The sequence below is a fragment of the Silene latifolia genome, chromosome 2, assembly GCF_048544455.1.
Source record: "Silene latifolia isolate original U9 population chromosome 2, ASM4854445v1, whole genome shotgun sequence".
NCBI lineage: Eukaryota > Viridiplantae > Streptophyta > Magnoliopsida > Caryophyllales > Caryophyllaceae > Silene > Silene latifolia.
In genome coordinates this window covers 176,856,263-176,877,956 of record NC_133527.1, presented here as the reverse complement: position 1 = coordinate 176,877,956, position 21,694 = coordinate 176,856,263, and positions in this window count along the sequence as shown.

Sequence of the window (21,694 nt, the reverse complement as noted above, 5' to 3'; positions counted from 1 at the left end):
TTTATTTGAAATTTTTTATGATTTATTTGGAGTTTATAGCATTTTATTGTAATTTTGAGTCCACTAATGAACAATTTTAAGAAATATAAGTTAATTATAGTCAAATTGTTAGTGGAGACTAATTTTGAGTCCTAAGTTGGTTAGGGTAATTAACTTGTGCATAAATATGATTTTATGTAATTTATTGTGATTTTAAAAGGTTGAATCACGCATATCCGTAAAAACCGTTTAATATACGATATTGGCTCCTTAAAGGCGATTTAGCATAAAATTGGGCATGTTCATACATATTATAATGCTGAATTTTATTTATGATTGTCATAATTTTATTTTATGTAATTTTTGAATTATGTAATTTTACTTAGTATGGCCTTAGATTTTAATTGGTATTACCCGAAATGTATGGGAATATCGATTCGGTTGTAATTTATTGTGATCTCGTATCACCGTTTTGTAATTTAATAGATTTATTTTATTTTAATTACAAATGTATAATAGGAAATTATGTAATTTGTTATGTAATTTATTTATTTCGGAGTTCCTTGAAGACGGTGTCACTCAACAAGGCGATACATAAAGACGGTGTTACCTCGAGATGCGTGCCAAAACCGAAGTTCAAGGGACCAATGGAGTTGGTTTCCGAATATGTAATAGTTAATTAGATTTTCTATTTTAGGAAGGCCATACTAGGATTTAATTTATGTTTTGCATTTTATTTATATGTTGCATGCATTGCTAAATCGCCACAACTAAAACATGCATTGTCTTTTTAATCGAGTTTATCGACCGTGTCAATTATAATTATCGTAGTTCACCGCTTTATTTCACTTAAAACGTGATAGATAATAAATTGACATGACCTCTCGATAAAAATAATCAATTGAGACATAGCCTTACCAAAAAGTAGAAACCATGAAAACCTATTTCGTGAGGGAGTGCACTCGGCCACACCGGGGTACAAACCTTGTTACGTAGGGGAAGTGGGTGATAAATGTCTATCCACCGAATTCATGTTGATGAGGGTTTCATCGGCCACACCGTGCCCAAGTTAATGTGGGTTTGGATCATGGACACATTTATTCGAAATTTGGATTGAACTCAACAAAAGTTTTTGATAAGGGTTTTATCGGCCACACCGTGCCCTTGTCGGATGTGTTTTGGGCTACAGATAAATATTAATGTAATTTTATCGACCAAGAGTTCTAAAAGGAGAATCGATTAAAGAGTTAATTCACCGAGTTACATTGATAAGGGTTTCATCGGCCACACCGTGCCCAAGTTAATATGAATTTGGGTCTTGGAATCATTTATCTAAGTTGGGTAGAGGTTACTAGATAAATGCAATAAAACTTGTTTAAATTAAAATTTTTACGAGTATTATTATTATTTTGAAAACGACATATGCTTTATTCCTTCTATATTTTGTTTTGTAGACCGCTTCTATTTTTCCATAACAAATGGCCACTCCAAACACCAACGCCACACCTCTCACTAATACTTCATGGCTCCGATCCTTCATGGATAGATGTAAACTTGAAAAGAATGGGTCAAATTTCTCCGATTGGGATGCCCAACTTAAACTAGCCGCCCAAGGTGACGACAAGCTTCGTTATCTCAACGAGGCCTCTCCACCCGAACCTAATGCTAGGTCGAGTGCCGCTACTTGGGAAGCATATGAGGCTTACCACAAAGAGTCCGCCACAATTAAAAATGTGTTGATCTTTGCGATGGAGGCAGATCTCCAAAGGAGCGCCTTTAAGATGGGCACCGCTAATGAAATCTATTCCAAGCTTGTGACAATGTTTTCACAAACTCCGCGGATCGTTCAATATGAGGCGGCCGCGGCATTCTTTGATCTCGACTTCAAAGAGGGCCAAAAGGTTAGCCCTCACGTGCTCAAGTTAATGGAGCTCGTCGAGACCTTGAAGATTCAAAAGGTTGAAATCCCCAAAGAACTCATTGTAGATAGGATTCTACACTCCTTATCCAAAGTCAAAGCTTATGTTCAATTCCGGGTGAATTTTAACATGCAAGACAAGGACGTGTCTCTTGAAGAGTTGCATAAGTTACTTGTACAAGCCGAAAGAGACATGGGGTTAAATGTTAACCCACCTAAGGATGTGCTTAACATAAGCACCAAAAGCAAGGGGAAGTTCAAGAAGAATGGGAAGAAGGGTAAGAAGCAAGCTCCCACTTTCACCAAAGCTAAGACTTATGAAGCTAGCACTTCCAAGATCAAGAAGGGTCCTCTTGATAAATGCCATTATTGTAATGGTGTTGGACATTGGAAAAGAAATTGTTCCAAATATCTTGGTGACATTAAAGCTGGAATGATCACTCCAGTAGGTAAATGACTATCCTTTCTTTTATGTTTCTAATTCAACTATGGTATTGTGATACAAAGTTGTGATAATGTATCCCCTTTTATTGTAAATAGGGCCTCCACCAATCAAGGACAAGGGAAAAGAAAAGCAAGCTTGAGAAACCATCAAGAAACTAGGAGTAGCTTCCATGAAGCTTGGCTTTTTATTGTCTTATTTTAATTATGTTTCGGATTTTAGAACCTTTTGATTTCCGTGTTCGACATGGAAATGTTTTATCCTTTCTAAACAATTGTTGTATTTTGGATAATGGTGGCTTGGTTTGCAACCCAAGTCACCCGTTTTATCGTATTTTATCCTTGTTCTAAAATTCGTCTTTATATGCTTGCTCATAGAAACATATGATTATTTACTTAAAGTGATCTAATAGACAACTATAATGATGGGATTCATTATATGTCCACAAGCTTAAGGCTTGTGTGTGATCAATTATAAAGTGATATTGAGTTGAGGAACTCTCTTAAAAGAATGTCAATCACCAAGTACACTTATCAAATTTAAAACAATTAGTCAACCTATGAGATAGTCCTCCTTATACTTCAAAATCATTATTTGTGTCTCATATGCTATCTTTGAATCTCTAGTGTATTTATTCTAAAGATAGAGTGGGAGAAAAATGAAGACACAAAGAGCACCAAGCAAAATTTGTGTACTTGTGTAAATGAGATCTACGCAAGAAAGAATGATTAAAGAATGATTTGTATACCTATTTGTATAGTATACTCGAATAGATGAGATCTATAGTCTCAAATAGATTATATCTACATGACAAAAGAGACCAAGTGAAGTAATCAAAAGAATATGTTCTCAAGATAACTACACGAGGAGACCAAAACAAAGTTTTGGAATAAGAATGACTAATGTAAAGTCTTAACAAGAGTTTTGACTAGTTTATGAACAACATTTGACCAATAGTTTCAATATTGATATTTACTTAAGAGCCCAAATGAATCAAAGTTGCATCCTCGAAAATAAATGAGATTTATTACTAAAAGTTGCAAAGAATGATATGCCGATATCTACAAAAGCTAAATTAATTGTTAACCACGCTAATGTCATTACTTAACCTCATTATGAAAATGAAATGGTTAAACCTCCTTCCGAAAAGGGTATTTTGAGAAGGACGTATATTAGATATTATTCATATTTAAATAATGACATTACTACACATCATTATAAAATGAATGAGTTAGAGATTAAAATCTCTTTCCATAAGGTTAAGATGAAACCTCTTCAAAATAGGTATTTTGAAAGGATATGATGGGAACATATATGGTTTTATCTTAATAACTTAGCAAAACAAAATATATTTCAATTCTTGAAATGTTTCGATTGAGTAGTCAATTGCGAAACATGTGGAATTAAGTGGGAGTTGGAAATTATCATGTGAAGACATGGAATTTAGTGGGAGCAATCATCTTGTAAAAGTTTATAACTCATTACTCATTGAGAATGACGAGCTAATACTTTCCTTCACAAAGAAGTATTTGAGTTTTCAATTCTGGATGAAAATGGACTATGATGAATCCAATCACATCATGAGATGTTGGATAGGTATTGAGATATACACATCGAATCAACAAGAAACGTAGGTTATTCATGTCAATGAAAATGGAATTGCCATTAGCAGTCATGGTCGTTCATTGAACCTAAGAATGGTTGATCACATGATTATTAGTTACTAATGTTTCCTCCATTAGAATAATCATGCACATATCCAATAATGAATCATATGCATAAGAGCATGATGAATCATTGGCAAGCCATAGAAGAATCGTCATGAATTCTCGAGGAGAATCCGATGAGCAATTTCAGTGTTGGACAGAACACTCTGTTATATGTCAAGAGGTTGCACATATTAAAGTTCGAACACGCATAAGGATTTATGGAAATCCTAAGCTTTTCAAGCTAAAAGGAGAAATAAGAAGTTATGAAAGATACTTAGTTGAAGTAAGAAGTTACTCAAAACTAATATTTTCTAATATGCTAGGACTTGTGAGAAGTGCTAGGCTAATCATCTTGACAATTGTTGCAAGACTCTACAAAACATATACCTAGTGCATTGTGAGTTGGTGGAACACTTGACCAGTGCAAGTTATATCATCCACCACAAATTTGTTGGTTGTGTGATAAACAACCAGAAAGTTCTTTCAAGATAAAGAACGCAAACCGAGGTTGGGAACCTATATGTGTACTTGGTAAGGTTCATGCTATGAGAGATAACATGAATATAAAGGAAAATGCGATAAAAGAAGTTTGAACACATGGACACATGGTATGTTAAACTTCTATTGCAATCAACTAGTGTTTACACACTTACGATATGCATCACAAGGTTGTAATATGGTATTGACTACCCGAATGTGATGTCGACATTTGTCGTTCGAGTTATTATTAACTCACCTTATACTTTGTTACATCCAAACGGGTTATAGAGACAATTGAACCCCGTTAAAGTGAACACGGATTAGCATTGTATTCGCTCATAGTTACTTACATGAGGTGACGTCTCGAAGTGACTAGAATGTGATGCGATTGATGGCAAATCCAAGTGCCATGGAGTCATGTGTGATGACTAGTCGATCACATAGGCAGACTGTTAGGAACACCTTGTCGGGCCTAATGACCGCTTATAGAGTTCTGGCAAATTTATATAGCCTGGTCGTGGCGAGAGCTACTATAATAATCTAATGAGTCGATTCTTTTGACTAAAGACTATTCGCCTAAGATGGCACAGTTTCAGATTAACTTTGATTTGTGTTACTACGACCTTCGTAAATGGGGTCAAATGGGCATATTTTGGGTTATGATGGCTGTGGCTATTCGAAGGGAATGAGTGCGATAGGAATTGTCCACTCCTTGTCAGGGTTATAACAATATCTCAAGGCCACTCGAGGAGTAATGAACTGGAAATGCGTGGCCATGCTCGGAAGATATCTATGGTAGATAAATCCGGTCAATCAGTTATTCTCCAGATCGAGGAAACCACTCTCGATATGATCACTTGCAAGTACGACCTGAAAGACACCTTGCATTGAGTGGGAGATAGTAATAGGACAAGAGAATTGGTGACGCACACTTGTCGAGGACAAGTGGGAGATTGTTGGAATATGTGTCCTCCGACAATAATGCGATCACAACTGTCGATCATGATGATCACATGTTTAAGTCTCATTCTAAGAATACATTTGGGAAGTAATATTTTACTGTCAACTGGTCCACACATATCGGTAATGATTGGCTGACTAGAGTTTGACATTACTGTCGTGCGACGGTGGTGATCAGTTGATCCCCTTAGGTCATACCTAAAGGGTAACACTCTTAATTGATTATTTAATTGATCGTATGACAATACGGGTTAATTAAATTACTTAAAATTGACGGACGATTTTGGAAGTAATATTTGCGTATCTCATTATAATTTGATTAAATATGATACGGTCTAAGTGATCGAATTGTTTTATTACTTAGATGAAATTATTGTTTAAGGAAACAATTGCATTTGAATGAATAATTAATTATAAATACAAGATGTTGTGATTTATAATTGGTAAAATATTTTGGTACAAGTAATTATGAATTACTAAGTCAATTTTATATATGACGTATTTTTATTAATGCGTTGATTTTTAATATGTTAAAAATACATAACAATTTTACATGACATGTGACATGTGACATGTGACATGTGACAAATTGACAAATTGACAAAGTTAAAATGGAATCCATTTTCTCTTAATATGGACCGAAATTAGTGGGAGTATTAGGAAAATATTATGTTAAACTAAGTGGTAAACATAATCATTTTGCCTAAAACCTAGCCATGCAAACCTAATGCCTCTTGTGAAGAGCACCTTGCTCATGCATTGGCCCTTTGAACCCCTCCCTCTACCCGGTTTTATGAAAGGAAAAACCATGGATTTTTCCTCTAATTTTTGCCTTATACACTACTTCATGGTTTTAGTGTATTATTCATTCTATCCAACCATCTAAAATAAGAGTTTTAGAAAGATAAAATTCTTCTTCTTTCTCCCTTCTCTTAGCCGAAATATTAAGAGAACAAATAATATTTTGGTCAATTTTATTTAAATTAATATTGTTCTAGTAATAATTATATTAATTTTATTAAGAGATTACCTTGGGTATTAATCCTTGGGAGGGATTCTACACTTGAATCCTTGTTCATCCAATATTTGGAGAGCTCAAGAACAAGTGAGTAGGAGAACTCACTTGTGCCCAAAAATCCGAAATATCAATGTAAGGGTTGATGATTTCTTCCTTATTTTTATTATTGTTTGCATGCATAAGATCAATGTTTAATTTTATGATTAAATTAAATCATCACATATATGAATATGTTAAGTAATGAGATATAGATTTCTAACAGACAGTGCTGAGGCAGTGGTTTTAGGACCAGAGATGTGAAGGAAAAGTAAATATATATATACTAACATGCTCATATATGTTATAATTTAATTTGTCATAAAATTAAAGATTGATCTTATGCATGCAAACTTTAAAACAAAATAAGGAAGAAGCATTATTCTTACATATGGATTTTCGGTTTATGGGCACAAGAGAGAGATCCTTTCTCTCTTGTTCTTGAGCTTTCCAATATGGATGAACATACAAAAATCCCAAAGTAGAGATTCTCCAATTAGTAGCACCCAAGACAATCCCTTAATCCCACAAACTAACATGTACTAGATGTTTATATTGTGGTTTACCTTAAATTTGATTACTAATACTCATATATTACTTTGATAATTTTAGTAATCTTTTGAACAAATTTGGATTAAAATCTTATCTTTTTGATGAAGATTAAAGAGAGAGAAGAGAGAAAAGCATGAACCTTTTTGCATGTTTTGTAAGAATGAATTATCATCATATGAATGTGTGTGTTAGGAAAATAAAATAACCAACAACCCACAATAGAGGGGGAGTGTCACGGTTGGAAGAGCCAAAATTGGCATCATTTCTTTTCCTTTTACTCTTCTCAAAAATAGTAGGTGTGTAAGAGGTGTAAGCCTAGTAGTAGGTGTAACACCCCCTCATACCAAGGTGCCCTACCAGGACCACCCTACCATGAAAGAGCGTTACCATCTCGGTTTCCCGAGGTTAGTATATACCAAAGCGTCTGAATTGAGCATCATTATTAAAGTAATGTAAAATGCAAAGTTTACAATATCCAAAACCAAATACTGTCTAACGAAATACAACCTCAAAGTCTTAACATTAAAAGAAAACTCGCTAAAACTCAGACGGTGATGCTATGACTCGTGGTGGCAAATCTCCCAAGATAATCCCCAAGCTCTCACTAGCAAAACCTGTCAAGCCTGCTCACCATCCCCGAATGGATCACCGCAGATTCCACAAACAACAACGGGGTCAGTATTATGCAACTAACAAGACAACCAAATGAAATACTCGTCTGATCATCACCAACTCCCAATCACCCAAGCTCACATAGTAACCGACTACACACCAAAGTGTGTAGCCCTGCCAGATTACCCATCGCAACAGGTAATCCTCGCCGCCAGTGGGTGACCGCAGCCGATCCCACCTAGTCCAGCTCCTCAACGAGCGACAACGATCCCTGTCCCTTAATGTGCACATCCCCTCCCGTGGCGGGTTCCACGGAGGGCGAACTAGGGTGTGAAGCCACTCCCGCAAGTGACTCCACCACAATCATAATCACATGACATTACAGTCATCTCAATCCCCTCACACCAACACTGTCACAAAAACCTTCATTCTACGATGATCAATAGACGACGATAATTACAACAACAAGTCATGTAACGCACAGTAAACTGAGTAGGGAAACCCTACCTTAGCAATAACAAAGAGATGCAACACGAACAATCAAAAAGGCTCCTCTACGAAGTCTTATCCTATACAATGATCATGCAACATGATTACACTTTGTAAAATTCTCAAAATCTTCTTCTCATATAAATGTACAAAGAACTCACAACAATACAAATAATCATGAAGATAGAACTTACCAACGATTAACGAGAACTTAAACGCAAGAACCACGACGATTATCCACACAATGACGCTACGAAATGCTCGAGAGGAGGATTAGGGAATGATTTGGGTGTGATTAGGTTAACGTAGAAATGATAACGCTTATGAAATGATATTAGAAACTGACGCGGTTGTATAAAATACCCTAAACATTCCCTAATCAAACCGTCGAAATAACACTCCGCCAAACCGGACACTCGGTCGAGTAAGTGCATACTCGGCCGAGTGTCCAATACTCGGTCGAGTATTCACTATACTCGGCCGAGTATTCCTCGGCAGAACCAAAATAACACGCACCCAGAGCACTACTCGACCGAGTAGGCTCTACTCGGTCGAGTAGGCTCCAAAGAGAATCCGTAGTGTTACAATCATTCCCCCTAAAAAGAACTTCGTCCCGAAGTTCACACTCTACTACACAAGCAAGCACAACACTACGTCACAAGACTATAACAATCACATGAGACAACTCCAAGGAACTATACAAGCATCACAACAAGTTACCCCAAACGCATCTCCAGACTCGAACCAAACAAAAAAAAGAAACAACAAAACACCATCGCGACCATCTCCTACCCCCTAAAAAGACAACGGTTACGTCCCCATAACCAAACATACCTGATCAAAAAGGTTAGGAAAACGTTCTCGCATAGCTTCCTCAGGTTCCCATGTGGCTTCCTCCACATTATGATTAGACCAAAGGACCTTGAGTAAGACCGTCTCACCATTCCGGGTCTTACGAACCTTGCGATCAAGAATCTCCTTAGGAATCTCGGCATAGGATAAGGATTCATCAAGCTCGATGTTCTCCATCTCGAGGATGTGCGACGGATCACTCACATATTTCCGGAGTTGAGACATATGAAAAACATTGTGCACTCTATCCAAAGCTGGTGGTAAAGCTAACCTGTAGGCTACCTCGCCAACACGGTCCAGAATTTCATAAGGACCTATAAACTTTTGGCTTAGCTTACCCTTTTTCCCAAACCTCATAACACCTCGCATAGGTGACACTTTCAAAAGCACCTTGTCACCTACCGCAAACTCAATGTCCCTGCGGTGTAAGTCGGCGTAGCTCTTCTGGCAATCTTGAGCTGCTCTCATCTTTTGGCGAATCAACTGGATTTGCTCAGCCATATCTTGAACCAATTGTGGCCCTAAAACCACTGTCTCGGAACTATCATCCCAACAAACTGGACTTCGGCATTTTCGGCCATACAAAGCTTCAAAAGGTGCCATCCCAATGCTTGTATGATAACTATTATTGTATGAAAACTCGATCAAATCAAGTCTGTCTTCCCAACTGCCCCCAAAGTCCATAACACATGCCCTTAGCATGTCTTCTAAGGTCGTGATGGTCCGTTCTGTCTGACCATCGGTTGCCGGATGAAAAGCTGTACTCATTTTCAACGTTGTACCCATCAACTCTTGCAGTTCTTGCCAAAACTTTGATATGAACCTCGCATCACGATCAGAAACGATATCTTTCGGAATACCATGTAACCGAACCACATGCTTTCTGTAACCCAATGCCAGCTGCATCTTAGACCAAGTATCCTTCATGGGAACGAAATGGGCTGATTTGGTTAACCGATCCACAATCACCCAAATCATGTTGTTACCTTGTTGTGACCTAGGTAACCCCACAATAAAGTCCATGGAGATCGACTCCCACTTCCACTCGGCACCTCACAAAGACCGAATCTTACCTTGGGGTCTCCTTTGTTCACCTTTGACCCTTTGGCAGGTCAAACATCTAGCCACAAACTCAGCTACATCCCTCTTTATGTTCGGCCACCAAAAAGTCTTCTTAAGGTCTCTGTAAAGCTTGTCACCACCCGGGTGAACTGAATAAGGAGTGCAATGAGCCTCTGACAAGATCATTCTCCTTAACTCTGCATCGTCAGGGACACACCATCTCCCATCAAAACGAACACTCCCATCTGGATGTATAGAGAACCTGGAAGCTACTCCACTCTCTACCTTTGACTTCCACTCCTGGATCTTAGGATCAAGCTCTTGCTTACTTTTGATGTTTTCATACAACTCTGGCTCGATCGTCAAATCCCCGATGGTATTCCCCTCTCGAATCATAAAGATCCCCAATCTAGACATCTCATCTCTCAACTTCAGCAAAGACATAGCTGTACATAGCGAATGAACGCTCTTCCTACTCAATGCATCTGCGACAACATTAGCTTTACCCTCGTGATAGATGATCTCCATATCATAATCTACAATCAGCTCCATCCACCGCCTCTGTCGCATGTTAAGCTCCTTCTGAGTGTAGATATACTTTAGACTCTTATGATCAGAGAACACCTTAAAAGTTGCGCCATAAAGGTAGTGCCTCCAAATCTTAAGAGCGAACACAACCGCACCTGACTCCGCATCATGAGTAGGGTAATTCTCCTCATATTGCTTCACCGCCTCGAAGCATAAGCTATCACTCTCCCTCCCTGCATCAAGACACAACCTAGACCGTTCTTTGAAGCGTCGGTATAGACCTCAAAGTTCTCACAACCCTCTGGCAAGGCTAGGATAGGAGCTGTGGTCAAGCGTTCCTTTAAGGTCTGAAACGCCGTCTCACAACTCTTATCCCAAACAAATCTGACTTCCTTCCTCATCAAAGATGTCATAGGCCGCGATATGGTAGAGAAATCTTTCACAAATCTCCTGTAGTAGCCGGCAAGGCCTAAGAAACTCCGAATCTCAGGAACATTCTTCGGCGATTCCCACTTGGTAACGGCCTCAATCTTACTAGGATCCACGAGATACCCCTTCTTGGATATTACATGGCCCAGAAAAGCCACTTCCTCTAACCAGAACTCACACTTGGATAACTTGGCATAGAGCTGATTTTCTCTCAAAGTCTGCAGAACTATCCTCAAGTGCTCTTCATGCTCTTCCTTAGTCTTAGAATAAACTAGGATATCGTCGATGAAAACAACCACAAATCTATCCAAAAACGGTGTGAAGATCCGGTTCATCAAATCCATAAAAGCTGCTGGCGCATTGGTCAACCCAAAAGGCATCACCACGTACTCGTAGTGACCATAACGAGATCGGAACGCTGTTTTAGGAATATCCTCATCCGCTATCCTCAGTTGATGATACCCCGACCTCGCATCAATCTTAGAGAACACACCACTCCACTTAGCCGATCGAACAAATCATCAATCCTCGGCAACGGATACTTATTCTTCACCAGTAACCCGATTGAGCTCTCTCGTAATCAATGCACATCTCATACTCCCATCTTTCTTCTTTACAAAAAGAACTGGAGCTCCCCACGGTGACACACTAGGCCTGATATAACCCTTGTCTAACAACTCATGTATCTGTTTCTTCAACTCAGCCAACTCTTTAGGTGCCATACGATAAGGTGCTTTAGATATAGGACCCGTTCCCGGCTTAAGCTCCACGCTGAAATCGACATCCCTCTTGGGAGGCAAACTCGGTATTTCCTCAGGAAAGACATCTTCGAATTCTTTCACCACGGAAATCTCAGAAGTTGTCGGCGGTTCTACTCGGTGATCTCTCACATGACAAAGAATTAAGGGACACTTCTTCCTTAAACATGACTTTAAGGTCATAACTGCTATAAACCTACACTTAGGCTTTACCACAAACCCTCTATAGGACACCCTAACACCCTTGGGACCCTTTAAAGACACTCTCTTTTGTCTACAATCTATCCTGGCATCATACCTACCTAGCCAATCCATCCCGACAATCACCTCAAACCCATCCTTAGGAAACTCTAACAGGTCTACTGGTAAATCTACCCCTCCAATCACCATAGATATACCCTTATATAACCTGAGACACGACACGGACTCCCCCGAAGGTATGAACACATCATCTTTTACAACCTCAAACTTTCCCAAACCCATAGACACAGCATGACTTTTAGACACAAAAGAATGTGTAGCCCCGGAATCAAACAAAACAAAGGACGGTACATTATTAACAAGAAAGGTACCGGTAACTACATGAGCATCATCTTGTGCTTCCTGCTTGTCCATCATGAAGAGCTTTCCACTATTCTTCTTCCTCTCCACCCCGAATCAAGCATTGGAGGTACTTGGCTTAGGCTGTCGAATCCTGGGTGACACTGTTATTCTGGCGCTGATAAGATCCACCACCACCGCGGTTGTAACCGCCCTGGTTACCCTGTCCACCTCGGTTGCCCCATGAACCTCCCGGTCGGTTGCTAGCAAAACTCTGAGTCGGCCCCTGAGAGAAATTTCCTGATCGAGCTCCTGAACCATTGCCGGGCTTGTAGCTCGTGCATTCCCGCCTTTTGTGACCTATCCCACCACAGTTGAAGCACGTAAGGTTGGTGTTGTCACTTACAGCCCGACCTCCATTCTTTCCCCAGCCACGAGAACCTCCAGAGAAACCAGCTCCACTAGAGAAAGCCTTGGCATGGTTGAAATTCCCTTTCTTGTTGGTTGGCTGATTGTTGTTCCCGCTATCAGCCTTCCTCTTTTCTGTAGCAGTCCTCTCCTCGATCTCCCTTGAGAGATCCACCATTCTCTCAGCTTGACCCGCTCTCAGATACACTTCCTTGAGGTCAGTAGCAACCCCAGCCGGCATACGACTCACGATCTTAGCAGACAAACCCCTCTCAAAACGGAGAGCCAAACCTCTTTGTCCAGCCGCATATCTTCCACATAACGAGATAGCTCCAAAAACCGATGATAGTAATCGGTGACTCATCATCTCCTCGGACATGGTGAAAGAATCAAAGTCGGATCTCATCTTGTGTCGGATATGCTCCGGCACAAATCGCTCTCTCATAGCACTCTTCAACCTGGACACGGAATAGCCCCTTCCGCCTGGTAGTAAGCTCTAACATCATCCTTGACGTTCTGCCACCAAACTGCAGCTTCTCCTCTTAGGTAGTACACTACCTGCTCAACAATCATGTCCTCGGGGCACTTAACCATTTCCATGAGAGCTTCAATCTCACGGTGCCACTTCTCGAGCAGCTTTGGTTCACCTACCCCGTCATATGTGGGAGGGTGGAAACGAGCAATGTTGATGCTAAGCTGGGTTGCATCCATCGTCTTTTCGTTTCCTTTTCCCACATTTTTGAGAGCTTCAAGGAGAGCCTCTTGTTGCTCAATCATGCGAGCAACCTCATCAAGAGTCATCTCTGAAGCTTGGATCTGCGCGGGAGTTCTTTTGGGCGGCATTTTGAGCTGATAAGAATGAAAGAAACGTAAACACATGCTCAAAATTTAACACTTCTTCCGCCATAAGAACACTCGGCCGAGTATACATCATACTCGGTCGAGTAAAGATAACTCGGTCGAGTATCCTCCCAGATACTCGGTCGAGTATCGACTCCAGAGACAAACGTCAAAACATAAAAGAACACTCGGTCGAGTGTAACAACACTCGGCCGAGTGGACTATACTCGGTCGAGTATACTCTCATACTCGGTCGAGTTATCACAAACAGTAGCAACTGCTACTTCCATCAAACAACACTCGGTCGAGTTTTTGGCTACTCGGCCGAGTACTCCATACTCGGTCGAGTACCTGCCCTGCTCGGCCGAGTTACGCTATAAACAGATTTACAGATTACGATTCCCCTATCATGCTCACTATTCCCGCAACAAAATACTTAAGGATTTAAAACCATGTTATAATCACGTCAGCATGCAATGCATATATTAAAACTTTAACACCATATTGTAACCATATCAGCATCCAATTTGCACATATGCTAGATCCAACGTTGAAATCACAACCCGTTTCATCTACTACTCCTCCCATCACAACAGTTAAGAACTTCATCACACATATATGCAACTATCGACTTTTACCAACATGTATCTTCACATACGTGCACATACAAAGCCTAGTTCTCATCACACTTCCCCCCATGTTAACGGCTCGAGTTAGTAAGGGCCAATGTGCGACTCCGGGACGTCTCCCGAGTCTTTTCGGTAGCTCCAAACAACTCTCCCCGGGTTCATTTTATTTAGACTCCCTAGGTTCATTAAATTCATTTGTTTAGGTGCCGGAATCTTCGTCTCTGATACCACTTTGTAACACCCCCTCATACCAAGGTGCCCTACCAGGACCACCCTACCATGAAAGAGCGTTACCATCTCGGTTTCCCGAGGTTAGTATATACCAAAGCGTCTGAATTGAGCATCATTATTAAAGTAATGTAAAATGCAAAGTTTACAATATCCAAAACCAAATACTGTCTAACGAAATACAACCTCAAAGTCTTAACATTAAAAGAAAACTCGCTAAAACTCAGACGGTGATGCTATGACTCGTGGTGGCAAATCTCCCAAGATAATCCCCAAGCTCTCATTAGCAAAACCTGTCAAGCCTGCTCACCATCCCCGAATGGATCACCGCAGATTCCACAAACAACAACGGGGTCAGTATTATGCAACTAACAAGACAACCAAATGCAATACTCGTCTGATCATCACCAACTCCTAATCACCCAAGCTCACATAGTAACCGACTACACACCAAAGTGTGTAGCCCTGCCAGATTACCCATCGCAACAGGTAATCCTCGCCGCCAGTGGGTGACCGCAGCCGATCCCACCTAGTCCAGCTCCTCAATGAGCGACAACGATCCCTGTCCCTTAATGTGCACATCCCCTCCCGTGGCGGGTTCCACGGAGGGCGAACTAGGGTGTGAAGCCACTCCCGCAAGTGACTCCACCACAATCATAATCACATGACATTACAGTCATCTCAATCCCCTCACACCAACACTGTCACAAAAACCTTCATTCTACGATGATCAATAGACGACGATAATTACAACAACAAGTCATGTAACGCACAGTAAACTGAGTAGGGAAACCCTACCTTAGCAATAACAGCAGTATGCAACACGAACAATCAAAAAGGCTCCTCTACGAAGTCTTCTCCTATACAATGATCATGCAACACGATTACACTTTGTAAAATTCTCAAAATCTTCTTCTCATATAAATGTACAGTAACTCACAACAATACAAATAATCATGAAGATAGAACTTACCAACAGTGCAACGAGAACTTAAACGCAAGAACCACGACGATTATCCACACAATGACGCTACGAAATGCTCGAGAGGAGGATTACGAAATGATTTGGGTGTGATTAGGTTAACGTAGAAATGATAACGCTTATGAAATGATATTAGAAACTGACGCGGTTGTATAAAATACCCTAAACATTCCCTAATCAAACCGTCGAAATAACACTCCGCCAAACCGGACACTCGATCGAGTAAGTGCATACTCGGCCGAGTATTCGGTCGAGTAGGCTCCAAAGAGAATCCGTAGTGTTACAGTAGGTAGGCATCATTATGTTTATTTTATCAAATAAAATAAAATAACCAAAACCCACTAACACACCCTCCATTTTCGGTCCATATACTTAAAATGGACTACCATCTTATTTTGTCAATTTGTCATTTGTCACACAATATGTCACATGTAGTATGATACATGTTATTAATTAATTTAATGCATATTTATCACATAAATATCATTTTATGAATTAATTAAGTTACTTTCAACAAATTGACTAGTGATACTTGATCACGTAAATAAAATGGGTCATATAATTATAATTCACAATGTCTTGTAATTATAATCAACCATTCATTCTTATCTTTATTGTTTCTCAAACAATAAACAATTTTAGTAATAAAGCATTTTATTTACTAAAATAAATCTTATTTAATCCCATTACAATAAGATATCAATATTCTCTCTCACAAATTGAATTTGTTCAATTTTTAAGGAATTAATTAATCTGTATCGGTATACAATTAATTAACCTTTTTAATTAAGGGAATCGTCCTTTAGGTGTGATCTCAAGGGATCAATGATCACCACCGTCGCACGACACGAATGTCAAACTCTAGTCAACCAATCATTACCGATATGTGTGGACCAGTTGACTATATATGTAATGTATCATCCCTTCCGTATTCTTGAAATGAGATTTAATAATGATATTTAAATCATGTGATCGCACTATTGTTGAGGACACATTTCCCAACAATCTCCCACTTGTCCTCGACAAGTGTGCGTCACCAATTCTCTTGTCCTATTACTATCTCCCACTCAATGCAAGGTGTCTTTCGGGTCGTACTTGCAAGTGATCATATCGAGAGTGGTTTCCTCGATCCGGAGAATAATCGATTGACCGGAATTTATCCACCATGGATACCTTCCGAGCGTGGCCACGCATTTCCACTTCATTACTCCTCGAGTGGCCCTGAGATATTGTTTTAACCCCGACAAGGGGGTGGACAATTCCTATCGCACTTATTCCCTTCGACTAGCCACACCATCATAACCCAAAATATGCCCATTTGACCCCATTTACGAAGGTCGTAGTAACACAAATCAAAGTTAATCTGAAACTGTGCCATCTTAGGTGAACAGTCTTTAGTCAAAAGAATCGACTCATTAGAATACTATAGTAGCTCTCGTCACGACCAGGCTTTATAAATTTGCCAGAACTCTATAAGCGGTCACTGCCCGACTAAGTGTTCCTAACAGTCTGCCTATGTGATCGACTAGTCATCTCACATGACTCTATGGCACTTGAACTTGCCATCAATCGCATCACTCTCTAGTCACTTCGAGACGTCACCTCATACAAGTGACTATGGGCGAATACAATGCTAATCCGTGTTCACTTTAACGGGGTTCAATGTTGTCTCTACAACCCGTTTGGATGTAACAAAGTATAAAAGAAGAGTTTTAGAGTAAAACTCAAACGACAAATGCGATTATCACATATGAATAGTCAATGCTTGATTACTACTTCACATTCTATAATCTAATTTGATCTTTTATGTAGTTATTCATCTCAATTTAATTGAAATGACATGACTCATCATGTCAAGCCTATGAGAAGGCTTTGGTTAGTAGGTTTTATCAACTTCTTGTACCTTACTCAACCTTACTACATACTCGTTTTCCTTTGTAATGTATACATTTGCATTACAAAACTTTCTGAGTATGTGTCGAGATCCAATCAAGACATAGGCCCTCTAGCCTAAGAATAGCTCCCACTGTTTTCACAGTGTGTGGGACTCATCCTTCTTGCATATCTCATGATCGCAAGTGTACTCAATTTCCGTTATAAATATCTCTCATTGTTCTTTATTGCCTAGAACGATTCTAGAAAATCTACTTCTTAATTAACATTGCCACAATGGTATCTTAACCATCCTAATGTGTTTTGATTATGGTTTTGTCGGAAACCATGCGCAATCTCAATTGTCAATTGTCACTTGTGTAACACCCTTACACAATATTGCATCATAAACACTTTGCTTTACTTCCTTAATGCTTCTGCAAGCACTTAAGGGTAATCTTTATAGCTTACTTGATAAAGATTACTTAAATTCGATTTTTGAAAACAATTCATCATACTCAAAGCATATGAAGTGTTATACATCATTTCTTTTTAATTTATTCGGCAGCGGAACTAAATGAAATCAATCAAATATGTTCAATTTAATTGAACTAGTCATGAATCTTATCAACATAAGACTTCTTACTAACGCTAATATCATGTGGATTTATCTTCATAAATCCGGATATTCAAGATGTATTATAATACTCCAAAAGTCTTAAATCATTCTCAATGATCAATATGTCATCCACATATCGGACTAATTAAAAATTCCGTAACTCCCACTAAACTCCATGTATAAACACAACTTCTCGACTTATCGAGAAATGTTTTATCACATGATCAAAATGTTGATTCCAACTCATTGATGTCCTACTTAAGATTCTCTCTTAAGTTTCACATTATCTTAGGATTGCAAGAATCTATAAAACTTATGACATGTATTGAATACATTCCTTCTATTGAAGAAGTGGGTTTTAGATTCACTTGTTGTATGCATATCCTCATAATGAAACACAATCCCTAAGAACATCCAAATAGACTTAATCATTTCAATTAGTGCAAAACCCTTTGCAACTAATCTTGCATTGAAATATCTCTTTATTAGTGCAAGACCCTTTGTCACTAATCAAGCCCCTTCGTTTCGGATTTTCATGGCTCTAAGCCTTGTATTGAGTTGTGACTTTAAACACTCTTATGTAAGTCATATGTTCATTAATTTCTAGAAGTAATCAACTTAAATCAAACAATTTCTTTTGTAAGTTATAAGCTCTTTACTTTCTTAAGAGTAGCATGAATTCATCATCTTTAACAAGTGACGAATTTAACCTCCTAGGTTTTAAAGAAACAATGTATAATGTCTTACACAAAACGTTTCATGTAGCCAAGAAAGACCAGTTTCTTGCGACATAACATTCTCTGTGGCATTCTTTGTGGCTCTTGAATAATTTCTCCCACTCTGTCTTCTAAAAATAAACTTGTATTTTAGAAAGACAACTTCATGAGCCGCAAACCCGTCGTGCTCGTGATAATTGCAAGGGAAAAATGAGCATTTGTATCTTGTGAAAAACTTACAACCATGGTACCCTTACCATTTCATATCTCATATGATTCGATTTAGTGGAAAAATAATTTAGACAAAAATGATAAAATCTCCAAAAGGATCAAGTAACTCAAAGTAACTTGATTGAAGTCCAAACCATATCGAATAGCGTTTGATTTCTTATCCATCCACACATTATTTCATAATGCGTGCTAAGAGAGATTAACTTGTGATACTATATCACATTTCCTTTGGCTTATATCAAAGTCTTCACTTTGATAATCCCATCACGACTAAATCGTGATTCCTTGAACTCTTGAACTTTTTCAAAGATTTCTCTATTTACCTTATTAACTGAACACACTAGCGTCAACTTAAATCGTTGGTAAAAGAGAATGAAAACCTATTATGGATCAATGATTTATAACCTCGATCTCCTTTTCAACCAAAAGGCACGAGACATCTTGCTTTGAATACAAGATACGCATATACCATTAACAATCTAATGGTTTCAAGAGTACTCGTTAACTCTTTGCGTTCATTATTCCAAAATTTTAAAGTTTAATCTTGGGTTACCAATTTGAGTCTTGCATCATCTTCATGATATATTATTCTAGTTTGGTTTAGAATATAATCACCTTGATGATGGGCTAGCCATACATCAAATCATGGTGTATAGGGTCACAAAAGTGAAACCTCTTTTGTATCTATAACAAATTGTATTCTTATTTAGAGTTTATGTACTTAATAGTCACAATTAAGTACAACTCCAAACCCGAAAACTAGATTTAGTACACAATGACTCTATCTCTTGACTTCATTGTTGCTAGTCGTCATATTCTAATCATCCTATGTATCAAACATAATGATGAAAACCACCACCGGTTTCTAATATTGACGAAGTAATACTAGCAAAATTTGTGTTTAATCAAATAAACATTTAACGAAGAAGGTCCCATTACATGTCCCACAACTAACTTGTTGATTCTTCAATAATTTGGGGTAGTTTCCTTTCTCGTGTCCAACATTTAAGATAATGGAAACTTTATCGGTCGGGATTGATAGGTTTAGTATCGTCATTCTCAACAACTTTACCTTTAACATTACCTTGTATCAATTCCATTTACTTCTTGAACCTCGTCCTCATCTTAACAGTTTAAGAGAATGCTCCCACTTATATCAATGAGTCTTTGCTTTGAGAAGCAAAATTGAATTCACGAAGATCACTCTTCATTTGTTCGTTTTAGTCTTAAAACTTTCATTGAAGTGGTTGCGTTATTTTGGTCAATTACGAATTCCGACAAAACTAATTACCAAAACAATTTATCGCTTCAAGGTACTTAATTCATTTAAGTACATGAAAAACAATCCATTGTAAGTAGATATGTTAGTCTAGAATCAAAAACCTGTTTGATAATGACTAACTTTAATCTATACTCTTTACAAGAGATCCTTAGCAATGGTTCATATGAGGTTTTAGAAGCAAATTCATATTGTCTTTAGTTACGATGTTTTAATGGAGTTTTGAATCGAAATGATATCGTATATGAATTGTGGTAAAGAAATAGAACAATATAACAACGGAATAGTGGAAAACTTAACATTTATCGTTTCATTAATACTTGTAAATAACAAGTAAAGCATTTACATAGTGCCCTCTACCCAACTATGATAAATGATTCCAAGATCCAAATTCATATTAACTTGGGAACGGTAGGGCCGATTCATCCCTTATCAATATAACTCGGTAGATTAACTCTTTAATCGATTCTACTTTTAGAACTCTTGGTCGATAATATTACATTAACAATTATCTTTAGCCCAAAACACATTCGACAAGGGCACGGTAGGGCCGATACATCCCTTATCAAAAACTTTTGTTGAGTTCAACCCAAATTTCGAATAAATGTGTCCATGATCCAAATCCACATCAACTTGGGCACGGTAGGGCCGATTCATCCCTTATCAACATGAATTCGGTGGATCAACATTCATCACCCACTTCCCCTACGTAACAAGGTTTGTACCCCGGTAGGGCCGAGTGCACTCCCTCGCGAAATAGGTTTTCATGGTTTCTACTATTTGGTAAGGCTAAGTCTCAATTGTTTATTTTAGCGAGAGGTCATGTCAATTTATTATCTATCACGTTTTAAGTGAACTAAAGCGGTGAACTACGATAATTATAATTGACACGGTCGATAAACTCGATAAAATGATAATGCATGTTTTAGTTATGGCGATTTAGCGATGCATGCAACATAAAATAAAATGCAAGCATAAAAATAAATAAATCCTAGTATGGCCTTTCCTAAAATAGAAAAACTATTTAACTATTACATATTCGGAAACCAACTCCATTGGTCCCTTGAACTTCGGTTGTGGCACGCATCTCGAGGTAACACCGTCTTTATGTATCGCCATTCTTGAAGAAATCCGTCTTTGGGAACTCCGAGATAAATTAAATTACATAACAAATTACATAATTTCCTATTATACATTTGTAATTAAAATAAAATAAATCTATTAAATTACAAAACGGTGATACGAGATCACAATAAATTACAACCGAATCGATATTCCCATACATTTCGGGTAATACCAATTAAAATCTAAGGCCATACTAAGTAAAATTACATAATTCAAAAATTACATAAAATAAAATTATGACAATCATAAATAAAATTCAGCATTATAATATGTATGAACATGCTCAATTTTATGCTAAATCGCCTTTAATTAGCCAATATCGTATATTACTCTGTTTTTACGGATTTGCGTGATTTCAACATTTTTATAATCACAAAAATACATAAACTCATATTTATGCA